The sequence below is a fragment of the Canis lupus genome, chromosome 3 (genome assembly GCF_048164855.1).
Source record: "Canis lupus baileyi chromosome 3, mCanLup2.hap1, whole genome shotgun sequence".
NCBI lineage: Eukaryota > Metazoa > Chordata > Mammalia > Carnivora > Canidae > Canis > Canis lupus.
In genome coordinates, this window is record NC_132840.1 from 32,080,570 (window position 1) to 32,098,467 (window position 17,898).

General features: G+C 46.0%; 1 protein-coding gene across 3 annotated transcripts in view; it reads left to right on the top strand.

Moving 5' to 3' along the window:
• The first annotated feature begins 206 nt into the window (after window positions 1–206).
• The window catches only part of GNB1 (G protein subunit beta 1), a 101,332-nt gene continuing 83,640 nt past the window's right edge, over window positions 207–17,898 (top strand). Inside the window, exon 1 of one of the 3 annotated variants that reach the window (XM_072820074.1) lies at window positions 207–363. The gene's annotated coding sequence lies outside the window, so the exon portion shown is untranslated. The remainder of the gene's footprint in view (window positions 364–17,898) is intronic. The other 2 variants (XM_072820076.1, XM_072820075.1) reach the window with 2 other exon arrangements.

A 17,898-nucleotide genomic window follows, 5' to 3' on the forward strand; every position in this document is an offset into this window, starting at 1 on the left:
CTGGGGTCGGCGCAGAGAGGAAGAGCGCGGACGTGCGCGCGCCGGGGCCGCGGCCCGGCCTGCGTGCGCGCGCGGTGTGCGCGGTGACGCGGCGTGGGGTTTCCCGAGGCTGCGGGCAGGGGCCGCCGCGCCCATCCCGATGGCTGGAGGCGTCTGAGGGGCGGACGGAGGCGGCGGCGGAGCGGGAGCGGGAGCGGGAGCGGGCGCGGGAGTGGAGCAGCCGCCGCGGGACCGGAGCGAGCTTCGCCGGCGCACCTGCCCGCAGCGCCCGCGGAGCGGCCCGAGCGCTTCCACCTCCAGAGCGGCGGCCGAGGCGGCTGAGGCGGCGGGGCGCGGGCGCGTCAGGCGGGACAAGGCACCGAGGTGAGCGCGGTGGCCCCGGCCCGTCCCCGCGACCCGGGCCCGGGCCCCTCCCCCGCAGTTGCCCGCCCGGGCCGCCCCGCCCCCACCCTCCCCGCCCCCACCCCGCGGCCGGGCCGAGCGTCTTCCTGCCCCGCCCGGGTGGGGTCGCGGGCCGGGAGCGGGCGGGGGCCCTGCGGGCTTTGGCTGGGGTCGGGGGCGGGAGCTCGGGCTCCGGCGCAAGGGTCGGGGGGACCGGGGTCTGGGGTCCCGGGTGTGGGTCTGTGGGTCCGAGTTCTGGGGTCTGGGTCCCAGGCCCGCGGTCCCGGGTGCTGGGTCCGGGGGTCCGGGCCCCGAGAGTCGAGGGCCGGGGTCTCTGGGCGGCCGGGCCGGGGCCGCGAGAACAAAGGGAGCGGCGGGCTCGTGCGGTGGGCTGAAGGCTCGCCCTTGGCCTCGGAGGGACGCGGTGCTTTCCACACAGCTCCTCTGGGGACTTTGAAGTTAGTGCTTGGTGGCCACGGGGCGAAGGAAGGGCCCGTGAAATGAGGAAGCTGAGGCGCGGCCGCCGCCGGCCACTCGGGGTGGACTTGAGGCGGACAAAGAGCGGCGCGGGGAGGGCCGAGCGGGGATGGTCGGCTGTGGGGTTGTAGCAAGAAGTGGGAGGCGGCCCCGCTGTCAGCCCGCTGCGGTCCCCCCTCGCCCGGTGCGGCGCCGGCGGGGCGGGGGGCGGGGGCCCTGGCCGGGGTCCCCGGGGTCCCCGTGCCGAATGAATGGCCGGGGCCAGGCCCGCTACAAGATGGCGCGTCGCCGCCGCTGCCATTGTCAGCCGCCGCGCGCGCCCGGCCTCCTGCGCCCCGATTGTGTTCGGGCCCAGTTAACATTATGGAGCAGGACCGGGCGGGGCGGGGGGGAGGAAGTGACCCCGGTCTGCGGGTCCCCCTCGGCCCGGCGAGCGCCTGCTGGCCGCCCCGGCGGTGGGGGTGGGGGCGGGGTGGGGGAGGAGCGGGGCCGACCCTTCCGCCCGGGTGGTGGCCGCGCTTGGACTCGGGGGACCCCCCCTCTCCCCCGGTATGCTTCTTGGAGGAGGTGTTTTATTGAGACGTGCCTCAAGTCCTTTATATTACACAGCGCACGAAGTGGTATCAGCTGTATCTGCTCAATTCTTCTATGGAAGCTCCTCAGTTGGGATGGTGAGATCCATTTACTGGAGAAAAACAGCATGTGTGAATCTTTATGTTGGGAAGGAAGCTGCTGGGCAGCGATAGCTACGAATACTGAATTATACGTCAGGGATGTAGACTCCTGCATCTGTGGTTTTAGTTGGGGGACTTCTTTTTTGTATATTTTCATTCTACTTCCATCTGATTGCCGTGATCTCGGTATTTGATGGCTGAAGCAGCTGCTTATTAAATTATGAACTAAGAAAATGTGTACGTTGTTATGATTAGCAAATAAATGGAAGCATTAGCTTTGTAAAAAAAAGTTCTTTCAACTCTAGATACTGGTAAGGTCTTTAGAGAGTTCTTATCAATGAGAATTTTACATGAATTTTTTTGTTCTCAAATTTGAAGGTTTACTTTAGTCTTTTTTGGGAGTAGAGGGGTTCTTTATTTGAAAGTAAGGTTTTAGTTCGAATTCTGTTAAGATAGGGTCTATTCTAGATTCTTCCGGAAGGTATGTATTGCAACAAGAAAGTGAATAGGCAGTTCCTTTTTTGCTTCCTTACTAATATTGGGTGTGTGGGTGGGGACAGAGTTGGTGCCACCAACATGGAAACAGGTCTGAGAACTCTGCACAGCACAACTGGATGGTAGCTTTTGGCTCCGTCTAACTTTCTAACAACTAGAACTGTCTAGAAATGGAAAGCAACTGGAATGGTTGGTTAGAGGCCAATCTGTCAGACCTTGTAGGGTGTGTAGATGGGATCTCCCCCACCTTGAGGCTGGACTTCGGGGCCTCTGTCCAGCTGGAGACTCCAGGCTTACCTGTGTCTGGATTCACGGGTATTGTAAGTGCTACAAGTTTTTCTTAGCAGTGAGAATTTAGGAAAGCAAAGTAAAGTTTTGCGATTTTTTGCCTGTGGCTTATTCCCCTTTCTGGGGGGGGGGGGGGGGAGGACCAGTGTTGGGGCTACATTTCTTCTGTTGGAATGATTCCAGAGTTTGCATGTCCAACTATGCAGTTCTGACTCAGAACTGATACTCTCTCAAATACCTCTTGGACAAAAATTACTCCTGCAGTATGATACTGGAGTTTACCAAGGGGCTGTATATGTATCCTCACATAAGTACTCAGCTGTCTAATGTCCCTTGAAGGACATTAATGATACCTTAATAAAGATTTATCTTTGTTTAATATTTTGAGTTCTGTTTTGAGAGGAGTTGAAGTAAGTTTCCTCAGATATAATTTTCATCAGAGAACAGGTTTAGAAGACTGTTAAAAGACTGCATAGTAATGTACTGTCTTTTTTGTTTTTTAATGGTTATATTTATTTGAGTGAGAGCACTAGTGGGGGAAGAGAGAGAGGGACAAGTAATCTCCCTGCTGAGTATGGGGAGGGGAGCAGGACCCTGAGATCCTGACCCCAGCCAAAGTCAGACACTTGACTGAGCCACCTAGGTGCCCTGATACTCCCTCCTCCTTTTTTTTTTTTTTTTTTTAAAGATTTTATTTATTTATTCATGATAGACATAGAGAGGTAGAGAAACAGGCAGAGGGAGGCTCCATGCCAGGAGCCCGACGTGGGACTTGATCCCAGGACTCCAGGATCGCGCCCCGGGCGAAAGGCAGGTGCTAAACTGCTGAGCCACCCAGGGATTCCCCCAATACTCCTTTTTTTTAAGAGTAAAACTTAAAAGTTATTTTCAGATTTTTTTCATGTCTAGTGACTTTGATTGTAAAGCTTAAATCACCTTGGTAGACTTAAGAGTGACAGCCTGAGAATGGTACTGATTTTATAAGGCGTTAACTTATTTTTCAAAGCTCTGTTCTGTTACTTTTTAGTTTGTTAAAAAAATAAATAAATAAAATTAATTTAAGATTTTGTTTATTTGATAGCATACAAGCGGGGGTGGGGTATGGGCAGAGGGAGAAGAGGACTCCAGGTGAGCAGGGAGCCCAACAGGGGCTCGTTCCCAAGATGGTGACCCAAGTCAAAGTGTAAGGAAGATGCTTAACCAACTGAGCCACTCAAGCGCCCTGCTTTGTTAAAAATTTCTATGTTATCCATTGGTTTGATTGAAAAAGTTGTATTTCTCCAAATCACCTTGAGAAAGTTCTTCACGGACAGCCCGGGTGGCTCAGTGGTTTAGTGCCGCCTCCAGTCCAGGGCCTTATTCTGGAGACCCGGGATTGAGTCCCATGTCAGGCTCCCTGCATGGAGCCTGCTTCTCCCTTTGCCTGTGTCTCTGCCTCTCTCTCTCTCTCTCTCTCTCTCTCTCTGTCTCTCATTAATAAAATCTTTAAAAAAAAAAAAAAAGAGGTCTTCAGGATATCTGTAGACTTACCTACTATCAGTTAGCTTTTTATTTATTTTATTTTTTATTTTGTATTTTTTTAAAAGATTTTTTTTTTTTTTTAAATTATTCATGATAGACATAGAGAGAGAGAGAGAGAGAGAGGCAGACACAGGCAGAGGGAGAAGCAGGCTCCATGCCGGGAGCCCGGCACGGGACTCGATCCCAGGACTCCAGGATTGTGCCCTGGGCCAAAGGCAGGCACTAAACCGCTGAGCCACCCAGGGATCCCCAGTTGGCTTTTTAGCTAATACATTAATGACTAATGTTGATTTTATTTTAGACATACAGTATTGGCATTTATTATAGTTTTTTCGTTGGATTGTTTTTTCTTTGCCCATGTTGCTTTCTCTGGCTCATGTTGGTCTCCAAATTGGATTAAATTCTTACTGTCTACAGACTTTGGCCTTTAAAAGCATTAGTGGATTGGTAACAGATATTCTCAATGTTATTATCTGGGCTTGACCATATGGCATGCTATATTATTTTGAAACCTCTGTTAGCATAAGTCTAGTAAGACAATGAACAGGATCTTTTAAGCCTGGGAAAAAAGATTTCTGGTTTGGATTCATTGCTGAATGGTTAGAGAAATTATGAAGTGAGATGGGTGAGTTAAGTGTTTGGTTTAGTGAACATAGAATGAAGGGATAAAAAGAAGCTTAAGTTGACACTGAGGTCAGAGACACATTTCACAAACAGAAGGTGTAATGCTGGAAGGAAGGGCTGGTCTAAATGTATGTGGGGTGGGTGTGCATACATTGGCTAATGCAACATCATGTTGACTATTCTGGTAAAAAAAAAAAAAAATGAAGCAGCATTTCTTTCTAAGCTATGCATTTTGTTCCAGAGCTCTTATTTAGGAAATATAGGCAATCTATAGACATCCAAATTGGTCAGAAGAATGCCAAAAGCTTTTTAAACCTTTTAGTCCTGTTCTTGTGGTAGTATTTTGCATTAGATGCCACACTAATCGGTGGAAAGAAATTCCTGCTGGTTTCCAGTGATAGAAAAGCTTCTTTAATAGAGCAATGTTGCTTTCTTCTTTTCTTTTCCTTTTTTTAAAGATTTTATTCATTCATTCATGAGAGACACAGAGAGAGAGGCAGAGACACAGGCAGAGGGAGAAGCAGGCTTCCTGCGGAGAGCCCAATGTGGGACTCCATCCCAGGACCCCGGGATCATGACCTGAGCCGAAGGCAGACGCTCAACCACTGAGCCACCCAGTTGTCTCTGTTGCTTTCTTTTTCTCAGACTTAGTAAGTATTCAGTTATTTGACTTATTAAAGTTTTGGGGAAAGCTATTTCTACAAACATGGATTTAAAAGACCAGGGGCACCTGGCTGGATCAGGGAGAGCTTGAGACTCCTGATCTTGGGGTTGGGAGTTTGAGGCCCATGTTGAGAGTAGAGGTAAATAAATATATAAATAAATATATAAATAAATAAATAATCAAGTCAAGATTATCTAGGGTAATTTTTTTTTTAATATTTTATTTATTCATGAGAGACTCACAGAGAGAGAGGGGGCAGAGACACAGGTAGAGGGAGAAGCAGGGTCCATGCAGGGAGCCCGATGTGCGACTTGATCCCAGGTCCCCAGGATCATGCCCTGGGCCGAAGGCTGCGCTAAACCGCTGAGCCACCCAGGCTGCCCAAATTTTTTTTTTATTTTTTTAAAGATTTTATTTATTTACTCGAGAGAGGCAGAGAAAGAGAGAGGCAGAGACAGAGCGAGAAGCAGGCTCCATGTAGGGAGCCCAATGTGGAACTCAATCCCGGGACCCCAGGATCACACCCTGAGCCAGAGGCAGACGCTCAACCGCTGAGCCATCCAGGGACACCTGGACAAAACTTCTTGTCCCCTGATTTGCCAAATAGTGATAATAACAATAAAATACTGTAACTGGAAATTTGTTTAATAAGTGCTTATTCAGCACCTTCTCTGGTAGGTGCTAAGGCTATCAACTGCTGTAGAATGGGTGTGTCCCAGGGCCTCACTGAGTTTATAGTTTAATAGACAGCCTAACAAGGAGGTGCAAAGGAGAAATTCAAGGGCAGTAGGTTATAGAGACAGCTAGAGATCATGACTGAGTTGGATGTTTGACTGAGCCACCCAGGTGTCCCAGGAGTGAAGTGTATTTTAAGTTGAAACCCGAAGGACCCTCTGGTTGGAGCCTGTCTGGCATGCAGTTAGCGCGTGGAGGAGAAGGAAGGAGTGTTTTTTTTTTTTTTTTTTTTATGATAGTCACACAGAGAGAGAGAGAGAGAGAGAGAGAGAGAGGGGCAGAGACACAGGCAGAGGGAGAAGCAGGCTCCATGCACCAGGAGCCTGACCTGGGATTCATTCCTGGGTCTCCAGGAATCGTGCCCTGGGCCAAAGGCAGGCGCCAAACCGCTGCGCCACCCAGGGATCCCCAGGAAGGAGTGTTTGAAGCTGAGGAGGTGGTGTGAGTGTTTTTCATGCAGCCACCAATTAGCCTCTTTCACCCCCTATGTCTCCAGCACCCAGAACTGTGTCTATTGTGTGGTAGTGGTAGATGCTCAGTAATTATTATTATTTTTTTAAATTTTTATTTATTTATGATAGTCACACACACACAGAGAGAGAGAGAGAGGCAGAGACATAGGCAGAGGGAGAAGCAGGCTCCATGCACCGGGAGCCTGATGTGGGATTCGATCCCGGGTCTCCAGGATCGCGCCCTGGGCCAAAGGCAGGCGCCAAACCGCTGCGCCACCCAGGGATCCCAGATGCTCAGTAATTATTGAATGAAAGAAGGCACGGCTCATGAGGGATGGAAGTTCCAAAGGGCTGGAGGGTGGTGAGAAATGGACACTGAGGGTCAGAGCCTTAGGAAGGAGTAGTGCTTTTATCTTGAGGGCTCTTGGGAGCCTTTAAAGGATTTTAAAGAGGAGATTGACCATGGCCATGGTACTTGAGCTCAGAGCATGTTCAGATGAAGGAGGAACACTATGGCCATAGATGGCCATATGGGGTGCTAGTATAGAGAGGAAGGGATCCGGACTAGGATGTAAAGCTGGTGACTAGAAGACCTGATGGCTGCGTGGAAGGCAAGAAGAGAAGATGATCACAGTGTATGCTTGTCCTGGGCATCTGGGTGGCTGTTTGGCATTTACTGAAATAAGGAGCAGTGGTTCAGTGGAGAGGATAATGAGTTCAGTTTATGCATGTTGGGTTTGAGGACTCTAGGAAATCTTCCATCAAGGGTGGATCAGTCCTTAGGCTTTTGGCTCCTCTCCTTGAAAAGCTCTTCTCCTAGAGGTTGGTTTTGTACAGTTCACTGCCTTCATTCAGGTTTTTGTTCAAATATCCCCTTCTCAGAGGGCATTCTCTTATCTCCTCAGTCTCTGCCATTTTATCTTGCTCTGCTTTCCTAGTCCTTGTGCTCATCTCCCCAGTAGTTTTAAGCTCCATGAAGACAGGAATTTAGTTCACTACAATATTACCAACCTCTGAAACGGATGCTCATTAATTATTTGGATTTTGTTTTATTTTTATTATTATTTTTTTTAAATTTTTATTTATTTATGATAGTCACAGAGAGAGAGAGAGAGGCAGAGACATAGGCAGAGGGAGAAGCAGGCTCCATGCACCGGGAGCCCGATGTGGGATTCGATCCCGGGTCTCCAGGATCGCGCCCTGGGCCAAAGGCAGGCGCCAAACCGCTGCGCCACCCAGGGATCCCAATTATTTAGATTTTGTATATGTGAATGTGAAGCTCTGGAGAAGTGGTCTGGATGGAGGCAGAACTTTCAGAGTTAACAGTATTTAGAAGGTAATTGAAGTTTTGGGAATAATGATACTGAGAGCGGGGGGTCTTAAGGTATGATCTTTGGACTCCTGGGGGTCCCTGAGACCCATTGGGTCCATTGGGTCAGAGATACTTACACAGTAATCAAGATGCTATTTGATATTCACTACGTGGATGGTACAGAAGCAGTGGTAGGTAAAACTGCTGTTTCTTTAACACAAACCAAGGGTGTGGCATCCAACCAGTTATAGTAGTTATTGTAGTCATAGTATTCTTCACCACCATGAACTTGTGTTTAGAAAAATGCAGTTTAATCTAATGTCTTTGATGAAGTGTAAAAATTAATTTTTATTAAACTTTAACCCTGAATACCCATTTTTTCCTGTCTGTGAGATGAAATGGGAAGCAAGCAGAAAGAATCACAGTATCCCAGTGTATCCCAGAGTACAATAGCAGTCTCCTGGACAAGCGGCTTTGCCATAGCACTGAAAGAACAGCTGACAGAAAAGGATCGTCCTTTAGATGTGTTCTTTATATGGCAGATACTTTCTTGAAAATGAACGAAGTGAACCAGATATTATTTCAAGGAATGTAACTGACAATATTGTTGGCAGTGATAAAATTTGAGCTTTCAAATGGAAATTAGAATTTTGGAAAACTTGACTCTGCTATCCTGAGCTTGACAGCTTCCCAGTATTTAAAGACTTTTCTTGTAGGTGATACTTAGGAAATGTTTCTTTTTAATATTATGTAATAAAACGTGTCAACATTTGGAAGATTTGCTTAATTCAGTGAACTGATAGTTTCCCAATGGCCTGTGTGTGATGCTACTAACGCACAGATGGTAAAAGATCTATTCAGAACACAAGAATGGAATAAATCCTGTGGAATTTAATATAATGGTATTAAAATGAACTGACACAGTTTCAGATTCCACATCAGAACTTCCCTTTAGGAAACTTAACACTTGTAAAGTTTTGATGTAGTATCAAAGAAGGCTGTGCACATTTATTTGAAAAGGTTGTTAAAAATACTTCTTCCTTTTCCAACTGAATTCAGCTCTTCCTTGTTTAGGTGGACATTAAAGAAGTTGGGGCTAAAATGTAAAATACTGCTGCTCTTCTCATCGAATTATTTCTTAGTTATTTTTTAAAAAGATTTTATTTATTTATTTATTTGACAGAGAGCAGGCACAATCAGGGGGAGCAGTAGGCTGAGGGAGAGGAAGAAGCTGCTCCCCGCAGAGCAGGGAGCCTGATGCAGGGTTCCATCCCAGGACCCTGGGATTGCAACCTGAGCTGAAGGCAGATGCTCAACCGACTGAGCCACTCAGGCACCCCATTTTTTTAAAGCTAATTTTTTAAAAAAGATTTATTTATTTATTTATTTATGATAGACATAGAGAGAGAGGCAGAGACACAGGCAGAGGGAAAAGCAGGCTCCATGCCGGGAGCCTGACATGGGACTCGATTCCGGGACTCCAGGATCACGCCCTGGGCCAAAGGCAGGCGCTAAACCGCTGAGCCACCCAGGGATCCCCTAAAGCTAATTTTTATACAAATGTTCTTTATGGTAATATGTAATAGGTTTATTAAACATTTAAAAATCTTCTCTGTTTTATTTATTTTTTTATAAAAGATTTTATTTATTTATTCATGACAGACACAGAGAGAGAGAGAGAGAGAGAGAGAGAGGCAGACACACGGGCAGAGGGAGAAGCAGGCTCCATGCAGGGAGCCTGACGTGGGACTCGATCCTGGGTCTCCAGGATCATGCCCTGGGCTGAAGGTAGGCACTAAACCGCTGAGCCACTGGGGCTGCCCTCTTTGTTTTAATTTCAAAATAGTAAATATCCATAGATGTAACCCACAGAAACAGAAGCCCTCTGATCCTCAGTATTTAAGAGTGTGGAGGGAGCCTAAGAACAAGCTTTCTGAACAGCAGCAATTTGGAGATCAGGGCAGTGGTTAAACCCACTGGGCTACATCTAAGTTATTGGCCCAGGGTGCCTGCAGGCACCAGAGAGGTCCTCATCTGGAGATAGGCACTCTGTTCTGATGTGTCCATCTGCCCTCCTCTCCTTGCTGTTTGAGCATTATAGGTATAGGATATTGCCTTTTCCTAGGGAGAAGAACCCAGAGATTTCTTTAAAGGTTGAAAACCCAGTGGTGTAGCTTGACAAGAGGCCTTGGGACAGAGCCTTTAGGGGTGTGGGAGGGTGTGGCTTTAAGGGTGAGTAGAGGGCAGCCCAGGTGGCTTAGCAGTTTAGGGCTGCCTTCGGCCCGGCACGTGATCCGGGAGATCCGGGATGGATTGAGTCCCACGTCGGGCGCCTTGCATGGAGCCTGCTTCTCCCTCTACCTGTCTCTGCCTCTCTCTCTCTCTCTCTGTGTCTCATGTATAAATAAATAAAGTCTTTAAAGGGATCCCTGGGTGGCGCAGCGGTTTGGCGCCTGCCTTTGGCCCAGGGCACGATCCTGGAGACCCGGGATCGAGTCCCATGTCGGGTTCCCGGTGCATGGAGCCTGCTTCTCCCTCTGCCTGTGTCTCTGCCTCTCTCTCTCTCTCTCTGTGACTATCATAAATAAATAAAAATTAAAAAAAAAATAAGGGTAAGTAGAGGAAGAGCAGCTCTTAAAAGAATGATCAGAAGTTGGCAGAGTATTAGAATATAGTGTTAGAGCCTGGGATAGTCTTGGGCAGGGTTGGGTAGGGGTGGTCAGGGGAGCAAATTTGGCTAGGAGAAGTAGACCAGAGAATTCAGTGCCAGTATTCCCCAGGGCCTAGGATCAACAATGAGAGGCTCTGAAGGAAAGGGGTGGAGAGGCACTGAGAGAGGGCTCTTTTCTGCCCTGATTTTAGATAGAGTAGCTAGAGCATTGTCAGGTGTGGAGAGGAAGGACCCTATAGAGGAGAAGGCAGAGCAGCAGTAACATGTTTATTTAAGGGCAGAGCAGTGCCAAGGAGCAGCGGCTGTTGGGGCAGTGAGGAGAGATGTCAGCGCTGCCCTGTGGGAAGGATGTCTGTCAGGTGGTGGAAAAGACCATGCTGAAAAACAGGGCAGAGCAGGTCCGTGGTGGTTGCTAGAATTTCAGGTTTTTTCTTTTCTTTTTTTTTTTTAAAGATTTGTTTATTCATGAGAGATGCAGAGAGAGAGACAGGCCGAGACATAGGCAGAGGGAGAAGCAGGCTCCATGCAGGGAGCCTGACGCAGGACTCGATCCCGGGTCTCCAGGATCACACCCTGGGTGGAAGGGGGCGCTAAACCGCTGAGCCACCGAGGCTGCCCCTAGAATTTCAATTTTTTAAAAAGATTTTAGGGAATCCCTGGGTGGCTCAGCAGTTTTGCACCTGCCTTTGGCCCAGGGCGCGATCCTGGAGTCCCGGGATCGAGTCCCGTGTCGGGCTCCCAGCATGGAGCCAGCTTCTCCCTCTGCCTGTGTCTCTGCCTCTCTCTCTATCTCTCTATGTCTATCATAAATAAATAAATAAATCTTTTTAAAAAAATATTTTATTTATTAGTGAGAGAGCACGTGCGCGTGAGCAAGCACACGCATGAGCACAAGTGGGGGGAGGGGCAGAGGGAGAAGGACAAGCAGACTCCCTGCTGAGCAGGGTGCCCAATGTGGGGCTCCATCCCAGGACCCCAAGATCATGACCTGACCGGAAGGCAGATGCTTAACCAACTGAGCCACCCAGGCACCCGCTAGAATTTCGTTTTAAAGTCAGAGGTTGGGCAGCGGTTTAGCGCCACCTTTGGCTCAGATTGTGATCCTGGAGACCCGGGATTGCGTCCCACATCAGGCTCCCTGTGTGGAGCCTGCTTCTCCCTCTGCCTGTGTCTCTGCCTCTCTCTCTCTCTGTCTCTCTTTCTCATGAATAAATCAGTAAAATCTTAAAAAAAAAAATAAAGTCAGAGGTTAAAGTATTTGAGCAGCAAGCAGGAGATAGAGGATGACAAAGAGAAGCCCTAAGGCAGGACTGTGCTTGGATTGATAGTCTCCACTTGGCATAGATGTTTATACATATAAAGTATATTAGAAGTACTTTATGATTTCCCTGTTGAAATATATTCTTTCAAACCTTGGTATGGTACCTCCACATGGCATTCCTTGGCAGTAGATGTACTTTACTTTTGCTCTGTTGGTGATCCCAATGCTATTAGCTCATGTTTGTTGGGTGCATATTATGCCAGACACCACACTAAGAACTTTGTTATTACCATGTGATTCTCACATCAGCTCTGAGGCAGGTACTATGAATAACCCCATTTCACAGATGGCTAAACTGATGGGGATTAGGCAGTGGGACCCATATTTGAACTTGAGTCATTTGCCTCCAGAGCCTGTGCTCTAATTATTACACTGTTAGACCCTCTAACATGCGCTCTTCTCCCTTACTCTTTCATCTTGGAAGACTTGTGTCTGTTTGCATCTGCTTCTTCATATATTATTAAAGGGAAGACTCTTCCACTTGAAGACACTTAACGACAGTTTTTAGTTTCTTTTGAGGCTTGTTCTACCTTGAAACATGAGAAGGCCTTTTTTTTTTTTTTAAGTTTTATTTAAGTAATCTCTACACCCAACGTGGGGCTTGAACTCACGATCCTGAGACCGAGAGTCACATGCTCTTCCCACTGAGCCAGCCCCACACCCGTAAGATGACTAAGTCTTTTATAATTTAACCCTCTAGTTAATCTTGGTATCTTTTTCAGCCAGTCCCTGGGCAGGGGATCTGTTTCTACTGCTTCGTATCTCTGTCCTCTCCTTGTTCTCTTGAAGATCTTTGTTCCCGTACCCCCTCAGCCACCAATGTTGTTTTATAAAGATGTCCTTTTCAGGACACGTAAGTGGCTCAGTTGGTTAAGCTTTTGCCTTCAGCTCAGGTCATGATCCCAGGGTCTTGGGATTGAGTCCTGTGTTGGGCTTCCTACTCAGCGGGGCGTCTGCTGAGTCTGCCTCCCCCCTCCAAGTAAATAAAATCTTTTTTTTTAAAAGATGTCCTTTCCAGGAAATTGATTTTATTTTTGACATCTTTAACTTTTGTATTTTATTTTATTTTTTAACTTTTACATTTTAAAAATAAAATGTTTATTATAGAAAATTAGAAAAAAAAATTAGGGCCACAAAATGAGGGAAAATTATAATTTCTGTATCAGGAAATAACCACATAGGAATTTTTTTTTTTTTTTAATATTTTAGTTACTTATGAGAGACACACAGAGAGAAAGAGGCAGAGACACAGAGGGAGAAGCAGGCTCCACGCTGGGAGCCTGACCTGGGACTCGATCCTGGGTCTCCAGGATCATGCCCTGGACTGAAGGTGGCACTAAACCTCTGAGCCACTGGGGCTGCCATCACATAAGATTGTTATTACATTTTGAGGCACCTGGGTGGCTCAGTTGGTGAAGTGGCTGCTTTCTACTTGGGTCATGGTCCCAGGGTCCTGGGATTGAGTCCTGCATTAAGTTCCCTGCTCAGTGGGGAGTCTGCATTTCCTTCTACTCTCTCCTGCTTGTGGTCTCTCTCTAGTAGATAAATAAAATCTTAAAAATACAAGATTGTTACATTTTATTTACTATATATTATCTGTTATATTCATATATTTCTTTTGTATTGCTCATACATATGGGTGCAGAGATGTTTTCCCCAGATGGGGAGGATCACACTCCATATATAGGCTTTTTAAAAAAATTTTAAAAAATAAAAATAAAAATAAAAAAATAAAAAAATTTTTTTTCATATATAGGCTTTTTCATTTTAATTTTTCTGCTTTGTTGCATTTTGTATATATTTCTGAATAATACTCATCTTTGAAAACATTAGTAACTATAGCGAAGGTCTCCCTTTTCCCTGTAGATTAGCCATACATGTATGCAGGATATCCTGATTTTGCTGATTCTTAGCTTTGAGGCCTTGAGTGAGTTACTTATTTTTTAAAAATTTATTTATGGGGCAGTCCCAGTGGCTCAGCGGTTTGGCACCGCCTGCAGCCCAGGGTGTGATCCTGGAGACCCGGGATCGAGTCCCATGTTGGGCTTCCTGCATGGAGCCTGCTTCTCCCTCTGCCTGTGTCTCTGCCTCTCTCTCTCTCTGAATGAATAAATAAACCTTTAAAAAATAATAAAAAATAAAAATTTATTTATGGGCAGCCTTGGGTGGCTCGGCGGTTTAGCGCAGTCTTTGGCCCAGGGCATGATCCTGGAGACCCAGGATCGAGTTCCACGTCAGACTCCCTGCATGGGGCCTGCTTCTCCCTCTGCCTGTGTCTCTGCCTCTCTCTCTCTCTCTCTCTGTGTCTCTCATAAATAAATAAATAAAATCTTAAAAAATTTATTTGAGAAAGAGCTTATGCATGTGTGTGCTCACGAGCAGGAGCCAGGGGGAGGGGTAGAGGGAGAGAGAAACCAGCAGACTCTCCACTGAGCATGGATCTGTACAGGGCTTGAGATCATGACCCAAGCTGAAACCAAAAGTTGGATGTTCGACCAACGGAGCCCCTCAGGCACCCCTTAAGCTTATTATTTCTGTCCCAGTTTTCTCATTTCGGGTAGTTGTGAGGATTAAATGAGATGGTGTAAGAGCTGGAATGTTTGCTTCCATTACCACTGCTACTTAGGATATTTGGCCCCTTTGCCTTCCTCCTTTGCTGAGGTGCTTCTCCAGGTGGACCCATTCTCTTTTTTCCTGTTCTCTTAGAGTTTTCAGGGGTTCTTGTGTTTGGCTTTGAAACAGTACTACTCTCTTATGTTCCTGTGGATGCTATAATAAATTATCAAATTGAGGGGTGAAAACAGATTTACTCTCTCAGAATTTAGGAGGCCAGAAGTCTGAAACCAGGGTGTTGGCTGGGCAGCTCCCTCTGATACTTCTTTCTAGCTTCTGGTGGTTGCCAGCAGTCTAGTTTTGCCTCTGTTTTCACTTGACTTTCTCTCAATGCGTGTTTCTACTATTATAAGCATGCCAGTCATTGGATTAGGACCAATGCTAATGATATTTGCAAAGACCTTTTCTGCAAATAAAGTCACACTTAGAGAGATGGACAGTAATTTTCCGGGGATACTGTTAAAAAAAGCCCACTATAGTTACCTAGAACTTCATCCTTAACCCTGTTCTCCTTGTTTCTAACTCCCTGTCTACTCTGTCCTTCCCTTCCCTTCATGGCCAAGGTTGTAAACAGAAGTCTCAGTTGCAAGTTGAAGAAATCATTAAAAGAGAACTCAAATAGAAAGGTAAATGTTATAACGATTCTCGTCTCACAGAACTGAAGTTCAGGAATAGAGCTGGGCTTTTCAGGTCAGGGATGAAAAAAAACATTTGAGAATTTCTGCCCATCTCCTTTCTATTTTCCTTGTCTGGAAGCACTCTGCTTCTGCTTGAGGTGAGAAAGCTCTCTGAAATGGTCTTTTTTTCCCCTCTCCTTTTTTTTTGTTTTCAGCATATCCTGTGTCTTGGCATTGAACTCAGTTGACTACCACCACCTCTTTAAAACACTCTCCTCTCTCTTAGTTCCTGGTTCTCATGCTTACCTTTTGTTTGTCCTTGGTTTTCTTCCAGGGTTCCTCTTTTGCATACCCTCAGTTGTATGGCATTTCTCAGTCTTGAGTCCAGGATTCTCTCTGTTCTTGGGCTCTGCTTAGGTGATCATTTCTGTTCCCATCTGTTGTCTGTTTCACATACTGTTTACTGATTGTTTTGATGACTCCAAAATTTATAACTTTCTCTAGCCTTTCTGACTCCTAGATCCATCCATAGGGCTTGTTCACCTCTCATCCCCATTCCTTTTGCTGTTTGCAGTACCTTGTCCTTAATCCTTTAGGTCTCAGCTTGAGTGTCTCCTCCTCAAATAGACTTTTCCTGGTCCCCCCTGTTCCTGGTCACATTGACCACAGGTACCCCTTCATGGCACTTGCCTCATGTGGTAGTGGTGACGCCCTGCCTCTTTTTCTCCCTAACCAGCCCAGGTTGGAAGCAAAGGGCACGCTAGTTGAGTTGTGTATGTGGGCAGGGTTAGTTCTTGAACCTGTGAGTCAGGACTCCCTTGGAAATGTGTCCATTTGTAAGCCCTGGACTTGGGGTGTTTTAGAGAACTGCCCCAAGTGAATCTGCTATATATTCGGTCAAGTTTAGGGACCGTGGCTTGGGAAACTATATAATGAGGACATGAACCTCTAGGCAGTTTACTTGAGAATGGGTAAGAGTTATTGGCAAGGCTTTACTTAGGTCCCCTATCAATGGGATTTGGGTTTGTGGGTGCTGCTATAGACCCAGAGATATGAGAAAGAGGTGGGAGAGGTTTCCTGGGTGTTTTTGGAATCAGAATAGAGGAGTCTAGGTTCCTTACACTGATTGGGAAGGCATTTAAAATGTGCTTTTTGAATCAGTAAGTGCCCATTGTACTCTCTGTGTGTTTCTTAAAATATGGGAACTGACCAACACACATTTCCTGTAATTTAAAATTTGACATATTCAGGAAGATGCTGAGCTGCTGAGGAGCAGGCTGCACTTTGAGGAAGTTCCTTGCAGCTGTGAAAGAAGAGCTTTAAAATAGCATCTCTTCTGGTCCAACATTTGCTCCCAGATTTAGATAATGCTAACTTAAAAACATAATAATAAAATTAAAAGCTTATAAAATTGTTGCAATTAATGTTGGAAGTCAGTGGGTAAATCATTCTTTTTTTTTTTTTTAAATACCAGAGTAGCCTTGTAGCCGTGGTTACTATACTTGATTCGAAGAGCTTAACAACATGTAGGTATTTATATAAAAAGTGCACCTTTTGGGTCTATGTTAGATTTTTAAATGACCATATATGTGTTGGTATGCAGCAGTGAGCACTCTGGTTGGAAGAAACATTGTGGCACTCCTGGAAGTAGTACATTTCTCCATCTCCAGTAAAAAGCTTTACTTTGCTTTTAATTTCTATCTTTCAGATCAGCCTTGTACAATAGAATTTTTTTCAGTGATGGCAATCTTTTATCATCTACATCTTTCAGTATGGTAGCTCCTAGCCACATGGGGCTATTGAACACTTGAAGTGTGGCTCAAGTGACTAAGAAACCTTTAGTTTTTTGGGGGATCCCTGGGTGGCTCAGCGGTTTGGCGCCTGCCTTTGGCCCGGGGCGCGATCCTGGAGTCCCGGGATCGAGTTCCGCATCGGGCTCCCCGCATGGAGCCTGCCTCTCCCTCCTCCTGTGTCTCTGCCTCTCTCTCTCTCTATGTCTGTCATGAATAAATAAATCTTTAAAAAGAAAAAAAAAGAAACTTTTAGTTTTTATTTAGTTTTATTTTATTTTTTAAGATTTTATTTATTTATTTATAGAGACAGAGAGAGAGAGAGAGGCAGAGACAGAAGCAGGCATCATGCAGAGAGCTTGACATGGGGCTCGATCCAGGGTCTCCACGATCATGCCCTGGGCTGCAGGCAGCGCTAAACCTCTGTGCCACCGGGGCTGCCCTATTTAGTTTTAATATACGTAAGTTTATAAAAACACAAAAGGGATGCCTGGGTAGCTCAGCACTTGAGCATCTGCCTCCGGCTCAGGGTGTGATCCCAGGTCCTGGGATCGAGTCCCACATTGGATCGGGCTGGGCTTGCAAGGAGCCTGCTTCTCCCTCTGCCTATGTCTCTGCCTCTCTCTCTGTGTTTCTCATGAATAAATAAATAAAAATCTTAAAAAAAAAACCCACACATATGGCTAATAACTACTGTACTGGATAGCACAGTCCTAGATTGAGCATCTGGGTTGCCATTAGTAGAAATTTGGGAGGTATGAGGAAAAGTCTCTATTTTAAGGGGGATGAGAATTTGGGAAATTGAAGCCCATTCAGAACTTCTATTTAGCAGTCCTTGCATATCGTAGTTAGGAACCTATATTGTGTAAATTTTGGGGTGTTTGTCAAATGTGGTTAAGTGTATGTTTAAATTTTTATTTTGAGAGAGAGGGCATGCATGCAAGTGGTGGGGGGGGGAGGAGGGACAGAGAGAGAGGGAGAGGGAAAGAATCTCAAGCAGATTCTACAGTAAGCATGGAGTCTGACACAGGGCTCGATCCCATAATCGAGAGAACATGACCTGAATTAAAACCAAGAGTTGGTTGCTTAACTGACTGAGCCACCCAGGCAGCCCTGTGATAAATGTATGTTTAAAAGAATAGTTTATATCGTATATAGAATTGGAATTTTGCAGGTCAAATTTACTTGAAAAAAACAGCTTTTATTTACTCATTTTATTTTTTATTTTTTTAAGGTTTTATTTATTCATGAGAGACGCAGAGA